Source organism: Sturnira hondurensis, unplaced genomic scaffold (genome assembly GCF_014824575.4).
Source record: "Sturnira hondurensis isolate 20B ecotype Veracruz unplaced genomic scaffold, ASM1482457v3 Scaffold0010128, whole genome shotgun sequence".
In the NCBI taxonomy this organism is placed as follows: Eukaryota; Metazoa; Chordata; class Mammalia; order Chiroptera; family Phyllostomidae; genus Sturnira; species Sturnira hondurensis.
Window position 1 is genome coordinate 29,145,148 of NW_028082759.1, and position 9,525 is coordinate 29,154,672.

At 44.0% G+C, this 9,525-nt stretch overlaps 1 long non-coding RNA gene across 1 annotated transcript; it reads left to right on the forward strand.

The window, feature by feature from the left end:
• Positions 1–1,671: 1,671 nt before the first annotated feature.
• Positions 1,672–7,815, forward strand: LOC118995283 (uncharacterized). Its single transcript, XR_005068247.1, has 2 exons — positions 1,672–1,746; positions 7,498–7,815. It is a non-coding gene; the product is annotated as an uncharacterized LOC118995283 (long non-coding RNA).
• The last annotated feature ends 1,710 nt before the right edge of the window (positions 7,816–9,525 follow it).

The following is a 9,525-nucleotide window of genomic DNA, read 5'->3' on the forward strand; positions in this document are numbered from 1 at the left end:
AGAAGCAGCAGGAGAATGTGGGGGGTTGAGCAAAGGGATCAAAAGCAGATATTGGGGGGCCCTGGATGTTATTGGGCACTGTTTCCTCTGGAACAGCAGTTGCAGCCTCTTTACCTGCCCCTCATGCATCCTCTGCCCTGTTAGCTCTGTTGCAGCTACTCAACTCTGTCACTGTGGGACAACGGCCACAGGCTATATGTAAATGAATGGGCATGGCTGAGTCCCAGTAAAGTTTTATGGTAACTGAAATTCAAGTTTCCTATAATTTTCACTTGTCAGAGAATATTTTTCTTTTCTTTTTAAACTGGATTTATTGGGGGTAACAGTGGTTAACAAAATATAAAGGTTTCAGGTGCATGGTTCTACAACACATTATCTGTACACTATATAGTGTGTTCACCACAACACCTCAAAATATTTTCTTTCCTTTTTTTTCAACCATGCCACCACGAAAATGTAAAAATCAACCAGACAGCAGTCTGGATTTGTCCTGCAGACTGTTGTTTGCTGACCCTGGTTTATGTAATAGTCAGGTTGCCTCTAATAAGAAAACTTCTTAGATCACTGGTTTCAACCATTGTGTTGATTTTACAATGTAATTATTAGGTATAAATTTACTTCCAAATTGTAGGGCCTATCTCACTGTGGCTGCCCCCTTCTTCATGCCTCCTGCATGCCATGTAATGTCCACATGTATCTGGTAGGCTGCATGTGAGGATAAAATGACATACTATGTGAAAAGAGCCATGCAAAGCGCCTGGTCATGTGAATACTCAGTAAACGTTCCCTTCCTGATTTCTGTTTTCTCCTAAGGTCGTGCTTGGAAACACCCATCAATGACACTGAGGCCTGACCTGAGAGGAAATGGGGGTGCTGCATAACTTTCCATTTGAGATAAGAAGGGAATCTCCTTTAGCCCAAATCCAACCTGGTGAGCAATCCCTTGTGCTTATCATGAGCAGTGTGGAGAGAAGAGCAGTGATACTGTGCTATGGAAGCGATAATGGTAGAGTCCCCCAGAAAATACCTAGGGTGTTCCCATTAGAGCTAGGGATCACATCTAGAGTGTGCCCTCTCACCTATTCATACACTTAATCTAGGACTTGTGTAACCCTGTTCTTGCTTTGCACACATATTGAGCATGTATCTCATTCTTAATTACATGTTGAGAAATAGATTCAGTTCTACAAAATACTTAAGTACATTTTACTGAAGATGTGGGAATTCAGGAGGAAGAATGCAAAATATATCCCACATTGCAAAAACATAATAAAACGTTCTACTAAACATTTCTTATGTAAATAAAGACTGAACATTTCTTATGTACTAAACATTACATTAGTACATTTCAATGTACTAAACATTTCTTATGACTCCCACAAAGTGTTTAACTTTTGCCAGCTTTCTTGCCTCCCTTTTTTCTTCTGCTTCAGAATCCTCTATTTTCCTGAGCAACTCAGCTCATTTTCCTTCTTCTATCCCAGAACATCCCTTTAGGATTATTTTCTTCTTCTAGATGTTCATCCTGTAGAAGTTCCTTTGCTAACTGTCTGTTGATGGCCAAGTGTCTCAGTTTTTGTTTGGCCATTTTTTAAAAATTTCTTATTATTTTTGAAAGATAATATTTCTGAGAACACAGTTCTAAGTGGACAGTTATTTTCTTCCAGCTGGTGAAGATATGCTTCCATAGTCTTTGGCTACATTGCTTCTGTTGGAAGTCTGCTGTCAGACCTTCGTCAACCTGTGGTAGGTGATATATTTTTTCCTTTCTGGATGATTTCAAGATTTTCTCTTTAGCTTTGGTGTTTTACAGTGTCACGTGATGTGCCTAGTGTTTGTGATTGTTTAAAAAATTAACCTGACTGAGATGTATTATACTTGCTGATTCTAAGAATTTATGTCTTTCATTATCTCTGGCATTTTCTTAGCTATTATCTCTTCAAACAGGGCCTCTTCCTCATTTTTTTCTATTCTCTCTTATGTAACTTTGAATGTATGTTAGAACTTCTCATTCTCCTCTCCTTCCTTTCTCTTCGTCTTTTATATTTTTTATCTTTTTGTACTGCATTCTGAGTATTTTCTTAAAATTTGGTTTCAGTTCACTAATCCTCTCTTTATCCATGTTTAGTTTGCTATTTAACCTATCTATTAGTATATACACATGTCTATCTATCTATCTATCTATCTATCTGTTTATAGTTTAATGTGTGTACATATATGTATTTACATGTTTTTAATTACATATGATTCTATTTTTATTTCTGTACGTTTTATTTGGTTCTTTGTCAAATCTGTTTGGTTACTTTTGATAGTCCCTTTTCCCTTTCTATCTTTTTTTGGTTACTTAATTTTTTAACTTTATTGACTTTAGAAAGAGAGAGAGCATCAATTTGTTGTTCCACTTATTGATGCATTTATTGGTTGCCTCTTATGTGACTGGAGATCAAGCCTGCAACCTTGGCATATTATGACAATGCTCTAACTGACTGAGCTACCCAGCCAGACAATTCTTTTTCTATCTTTTATCTCTTTCAACATTTCATACATAGTTGTTTTACATTCCGTATTTGATAGTTCTGTTTGAAGTTCTTGGAGGTTTAAATCATGCCTGTTGTTTCTACTGACTCTTACTAATGGTGGTTGGTTACCTTATGGTTTAGTAAATTTTGTCTCTTTTTTAAGCTTATATTTAATTGAATTTAAACTGTCAGAATCCTTATGTGAGGATTTACATTTCCCTCTGCTAAGTACACAGGTGTTATCAAACTGGAACATTTCAATTTATTTTCTTTGTTTGAGGTATTCAAGATTAGATGCATGGTGCAAATTGAACCCGAGACTCATGTAATACCAGGCTTATAGTCACAAATTCCCAGGAGAGACTATCATTATTATTTTAAATGTCTATTATCATTACTTTTGTTAATAATATCTTCCACCTGGAGCTGAGGCTGAAGCAGAGGTATTTTCCTTTGACTTGTTTTGCCCACAGGTGTGTTGGTCTAGTCTACCCTTTTCCTGGAGAATGAGTCCCCCTCTTTTTGAAAAGCTTATTTTAGTCTCATTTAAGAGAGAGACATTGATGTGAGAGGGAAACACTGATGGGCTGCTTCCCACATGCACCCCAACAAGAGATAGACCCCGCAGTCTGGCCATGTGCCCTGACTGGGAATTGAACCAGCAATCTCAGTTATGAATAACTCTTCAACCAAGGAAGCCATGCCTGCCAGGGCAAGACTGAGCCTCTTTGAAGATTCAAGCTTTATGTGAGTCTCAGGTACATTCCTCTACTTTATACAAACTCCAAAGACCCCACTTACCTGCACAACCATTAAGGGGTTTCTTAAAGGATCAGCATAAATATTTTTGGCTTGCTGGTCATATGTTCTTTGTTGCAACTACAGAACTCTGCTGCCATAGCACAAAGGCAGCCAGACTATACATGAGTGGGTGTGGGCCTGTGCCAGTAAAACTTTATTTACCAAACAGGTGGTTGGCCTGCATGCTATTGTTGGCTTATCTCTGCCTTTTTGGCATTTTCTCCTGAGCAGCACAGCTTCTGAATTTTCTTATATTTTTTTCTCATGGCATATTTTGTTTTGCTTTATTTTACTTTACGTTTCTGGGAATTTCCCATATTATTTTGAGAGCTAATCAATTTGTTTAATATTGCCATTTGTCCAGCATCTCAGTGTTTTGTGGTAGAAGAATTTTTTCAAAATATTTAGCCATCTGTATTTCTAAAAGTAACACGCCAACAGTTCTCTCTTCCCTGTAGCTTAAATACCCTCTCAGCTAAACAAAACTTGGTACATTAGTCAAATGGCAACCATCTGCTTTTCACTAAGCATCTTCCCCGGTCCTGTAGCATCTTGTCATACCAATTTATTGTTCCTCTTCCACCTGAGAGCTTACAGTGTTGGGTTAGCAAGGTTTCGGAAGAGGTGTACGAACATTCTGACCTCTCTTCTGTTGCGTCGGAGGATGGAGCAGAAGACATGTGGGTTTTCTGTATGAGTGTGGTCCTCTGAAAGCCCGTTTAGCCCTGTTCAGTGAGCCTCTGCCACATGCCGCTCACTGCTCTAGGGGCCGAGCTTTACGGGGGGAAGAGACAGGAAAAACCCTACTCTCTTAGGCCTGACATTTTAATTGGGAGGAACAGGAAATAATGAAGGGACCCAAATCAGCAAATATCAGGAAATGAGAGTGCTATGTTGAAAATAAAAGTTGTTTTATTTATTTATTTTTTAAATAAAAAATACACCTGAGAACAGGCTCATTGATTTTAGAGAGTGAGGAAGGAAGGGGGAGAGAAACATCGACATGAGAGAAAAACACCAATTAGTACATGCCCTACCTGGGACCGAACCTGCAACCCAGGGATGTGCCCTGACAGGAAATCGAACCCACAGCCTTCCAGTTTACTGGATGATACTCCAACCAGCTGAGCACACTGGCCAGGGTTAAAAGGAGCTGTTTTAATACAGAATAACTGGGAGGTGGTTTTTGTTTGTTTGCTTCCTGACTGGATGGTAGGAGAGGAGCTCAGTGAGGAAGCACCGTTTAATCCTGACTTGAATGATGCAGAGGAACAAGCTGGTGGTGATCTGAGGTGTGGAGGGGAGGGAAGTGTTCAACACAGAGCAGGAGTCGGTGCAGAGGCTGCAAACTGGGCGTGTTTTTTGTATTTTCTGGGGTCGGAGAGAATGCTAGTGTGGCTGTGAGACACAGTCATAGCAAAATTGAAACAAAAAGGTTTCATAGAGAAAGAAAAACTGGGAATCTGAGAAACAGGAGAACTGGCCCAGGAGCGTGTTGGAAAGGAGCTCTGGGGTGACAGCTGTGTGGCAACCTCAGAGAACAGTCGGTCCCAATGAGTCCGGGAAAGCAGAGGGCCCCACAAAGCGCGTCTTCAGTGAGAAAGGGAGTCCCGTTACATACGTTACATGATTAAGAGCCTGCAATATTGTCATGTCTTGTATTAATCAGAAAACAAGAAAGACCACAGAAATGGTGAGAAAAATTAAAGTTTTATAAGAAATGTACATTTCAAATATGAAGTAAGCAGCAATCTGGTATGATTTAGAGCCAGTGACGTAATTTAAGAAAAGAGAGTGCATTTGATCTTGATGTGTGGAAATTCTTCTCTGGGTCACACAGGTTCAGGGGCATGTAGTCCGATGGCTGCACCACCTTCTGTGAGTACGATCACATTATTCAGTGGATGATATTTATGCAATGACAGTAGTGTCATAGATGTGGTTTTGAAGTTTAAAATTTTAGATTCAGCTCTGGCTGGCATGGCTCATTTGGTTGGGCACCAACCCATAAAACAATCGTTGGTTCAATTTGTGGTCAGGGCACCTGTCTGGGCTGCAGGTTCGGTCCCTGGGTTAGGGTGCTTGCAAGAGGTAGCCGATTGATGTTTCTCCCTCATATTGATGTTTCTCTCCCTCTCTTTCTCCCTTCCTTCCCCTCTCTCTAAAAATAATAAATAAAATATTTTAAATACAACCTACGTGGAAGAAATGGAGTATTAATAATGTGTCAGTCACACCCAGCAACCCCAAGGTTCAGTTGCTGTGCAGGTAGTTGTTGATGAGTCCTAAATCTCTATCTTCAGTCCTGATCTTGTTCCATAGCTTGAGGTCTGCATGTCTACGTGCCCAATGAGCATCTCTAAACCTGATTCTCCACATCCTGCAGCTCTGTCAGAAACCATCTTTCTCCTTCTGCTGTTTGGTCCCTGCCACCCACACACCACCCCGCTCCAGTCAGGTAGCAAGCTTGGCTGTATCCTGTGTGGAACCCATTGGTTCTATGCCCACTGGCCCTAATTTCTCACTTGCATCATTCCGACACACCCTTCTCTGCTTTTTGGTCCATTTTCCACACTGCAGCCAGAGAAACATTTCAAGCAAGTAAATCTGGTCTTTTCATTGATCTGCCTAAAGTCCTTCAAAGACTTCCTGTGGCTCTCAGAAAAAAGTTCAAATTCTGTAGGATGGCTTGCAAAGTCCCTCTCTCTTTCTCTGTGAGGTATGTAGCTCTCTTCTACCACGGTCTTCCCACCTTTCCTGTGTGCTCAGCTGCTTGTGTTGCTGACAAGGCACAGGCCCCGCTCTTGGCCATGGGGCTCTGCTTACTTTGGTGTCCCTTTGACTGTGCCTGGGGCAGAGTGATTATAGAAGGCTCTGGGTTCAAATCTTGATTCTCTCACTTCCTTGGGTACACCCCTGCACTCCTCTTAAGCTATGTGAGCATCTGTAAAATGGGGACCACAGGGAACCGATCTCAGAGGTGTTACAAGATCTGTGACATGCCCACTGTGCATCTGCACTAATGCTGTGACTTTTAGTGTGGCTGTCTCGCTTCTGGTCTTAGCTTAATGAGGCTGCAGGGAGGTCCTCAGGGGGGTGCCCTCTGTTCTCATGGCTCCCAAATTTCCTCTCCATGCACACACCCCCTTTTACCACAATCCTTCGTAGCTTACTGATTGCTAGTGTGTAGCAGCCATAACCATCTGCTGGTGGGTGAGCTCCGCAGGTGTGGAGACCAGCCTCTGGTGTCCTGCCACATTGCCAGGGTCCCTGCAGTGCTCAGTGCCTGGTAGGGCTCAGCCACACAGGAACAAATGTGGAAGCTCAGGATGGAGGCAGAACTTAGTGAATCTGACAAGACCCTGAAGAGAACGTCCTGACCTGGAGAAGCATGGGACCCTGGCACAGCCGGGCAGGAAAGCTCTCCCTCTGGAAGTGCATTCTGTCATTGTATAGATTGGAAGAGTTTTAAACATGTATTTCTTTACTGGTCATTGAAAATGATTGTTTTCCAGCCATGCTTCTAACTGGAGGGACTACCAGGAGACGTGCCTAAGCATCCAAATGGTGGAACTACCCCTGCCAGCTGAGGGCACAGAGGATCGGAGGTGGGTCTGCAGAGCCCTGCACACCCCTTGGTCTGCAGTGGCACCACCTTGGGAAGGTCCCTTTAAGGGGCAGTATTATTTATTCATCTCTGCCCCTGTGCAGACCTGTCAGAGGACCAGCCGGCGCTCCTCCTTCAAGGATTTTCTGTCCTGAGGCTAGCGGAGCAGTGTTTGAGGCGGGTATGGCATGAGCTCAGGCAGCGATTTGGCTCAGTTAAGAGCACAGACAAGCTCCAGGAGTGCTGGGCTCCCACCCCTCCACAGCTCGCAGCAGAGCCCAGCTGTCAGTAGGCCCCAGGGGATCTCACTGTGTTTACATGAACGGTCGGTCATATGGTAACCTCTCCCAGTTCATGGGCGGGCGGCAGCTACCTCATCTGCAGTCCAATGACCTCATCCATGTAAAATGTGGCAAGTGTGAGACAGGAGCTGAACCGGCCCAGCCTTTTGCTCAGGGCCCAGAGAAGCTGCCCTCCATGTGGGCTCAGGGAATCAGCCAGAGAGCTGTCCACTTAGTAATTGCTCCCAGCCAGGAGCCAATTCATAAGTCAAGTGGATATGTCTTCTAGGGGCTGCAGCTGAGAGGTGCCTGTGCAGAAACCTGAGTGCCCACACCTAGGACTTACTGATGATCTCAGGGAATCTGTGTCCCCCACCCCAAGAGTACCACTGATCCCGGTCTAGGCAGAGCCACTGTGTTCCCAGCCCACCCCCAACCACGTAGGCACTTTGAAGATGTGGACACACAAACAGGAAGAGAAATGCACCACGGAAGCAGAGAAAGACACGTGTTCTCTTAGCTGGGGGAGTGAAAGCATCACTAGATATGGTGTTTTTAAAAAATTATTGTTTATCCCTTTCTTTGAATTATTTTCGCTCTCTCCCTCTGAAAATTATTGCATGTGATGACTAGGAATATAAAATAAATTACCTTTGCCATAGGCTGCTAGGTTTATTAGCCCCTTTCAAGCTCTTCACAATGTAAAGGACAGACTGACCTAGAGTAATCTCTCCTCTCTTTCTCGGTAACAGGAGCTCAGCTATTTGTGCATTGAACAGCTTAACCCTTTGAGTTACTCCAGGGCTCTGTATTCTTTCTGGTATTTCTTTTGGGAGGGTGTTTGGCTTTGGGATGACACTTTAAATTTCAAGGCAACTGATTTGTGTTATCTGTACCACGGGAATATTAAAAAAATAAAAATAAAACAGACAAAAGAACCAGCTTAGAAAATAAAAATGGGGGAAACAACATGAAAGTTAAATGGCTACTGAGGTCAAGGATTCATTTGGGTAAGGTCTGCACAGTGAAGGCCTCGTGTGAAGGTGTGTTGAGGGGTGGGGGGTAACTCACTTTAAGGATCAAATGTTAATAAACATAGAGACTCATACCCCGACTACATGGATACGTGAAGATCAATTAGCCACATAGGATCCATTGCTTTTCTCCTTTAAGTGCCTGACAAAACTAGTCATTGAAGGTGGGATCTAAGTCTTCCAGGGAGGGAAGCAACTTCTTGGCTGTAATGAGCCGAAGAGCAAAGGTCATTATTTCGATGGGGTGTTTGCTGTTTACTCCCAGGCACGCACTTGACAGATTCTTTCTTATTAGCAAGCTTGGAGCAGCCGGGGAGAGTGTACAAATCCCTGCCCCCAAATCTGGACCCCAGGACACTCCTCCTGCTCACAGTTGAATGCCCCCATGAGCAAACCGCCTCCCCAGCCTGTCCGGACCCACCAAGGCTGCTGGCAAGTGGTTTTCCAGAGCTAGCGCGGTGAGCACTCTGGAGAACCGGAGGCTGTATATTTAAACAGTGGCGGGCCTGTGTGTGTCCCTGCCTCCTGCTGCACCGTCCGGAGCAAGATGGTGTAATGTGTGCATTTTACATATCAATGGCAGAGGAGGCTGCTTCCAGATGGCTGTACCTATTTCAAAGCCACCTTTTTATGCAGAAGGAAGACCGTGTGACCTCCTTCCAAGTAAATGTGTTTTATAAGCCCTGGGAATGAATGCTTAAAAAATGGACCTGGGCTATATTTCATGTCCAGTCCAACCGTGCTGTGTGTGTACAGCTGTTCGGGACTGGCATGCGGTAGCATATTAAAAGGAAGATTACCATTTCCCATTTTTTTCCCTTCTGAAGGCTTGATATGCATATGTGAAACTTGTGAAAAAGAAATAGGCATAATGAGACAAGGAAGCTGGTCTCAAGGCACTAGTCGGTGCACATCTGGAGTTTGTAGCATTCTGGAGATAGTTACTTATTCCCAGGAGCTGCCGCCAGGGTGGGAATGGTAGCCTGGTATCCATGGTGAGCTTCCCTATCGCACTGCACCAGGTGTGCGCCTGTGTTGTTTCTTGGAGAGGCTGTCCTCTGAGGGGGTGGGGAGGGGAGCGGGCAAGGGAGAAGAGGAGAGGAAAAAACAGAAGAGAGGTAATTAGGCACCACCTTGCCCAGCGGAGCCAGCTCAGGCATCTGAAATCAGAAGTGGGTATTGGACGGGCTCCGGTGGAGTCACATGGTGTGCGCAGGGGTTCCTGCCAGCTCCAGGCTTGTTTCTATGGGGACAAGACCAGGGAAGAGGTCAGAAGAGACACA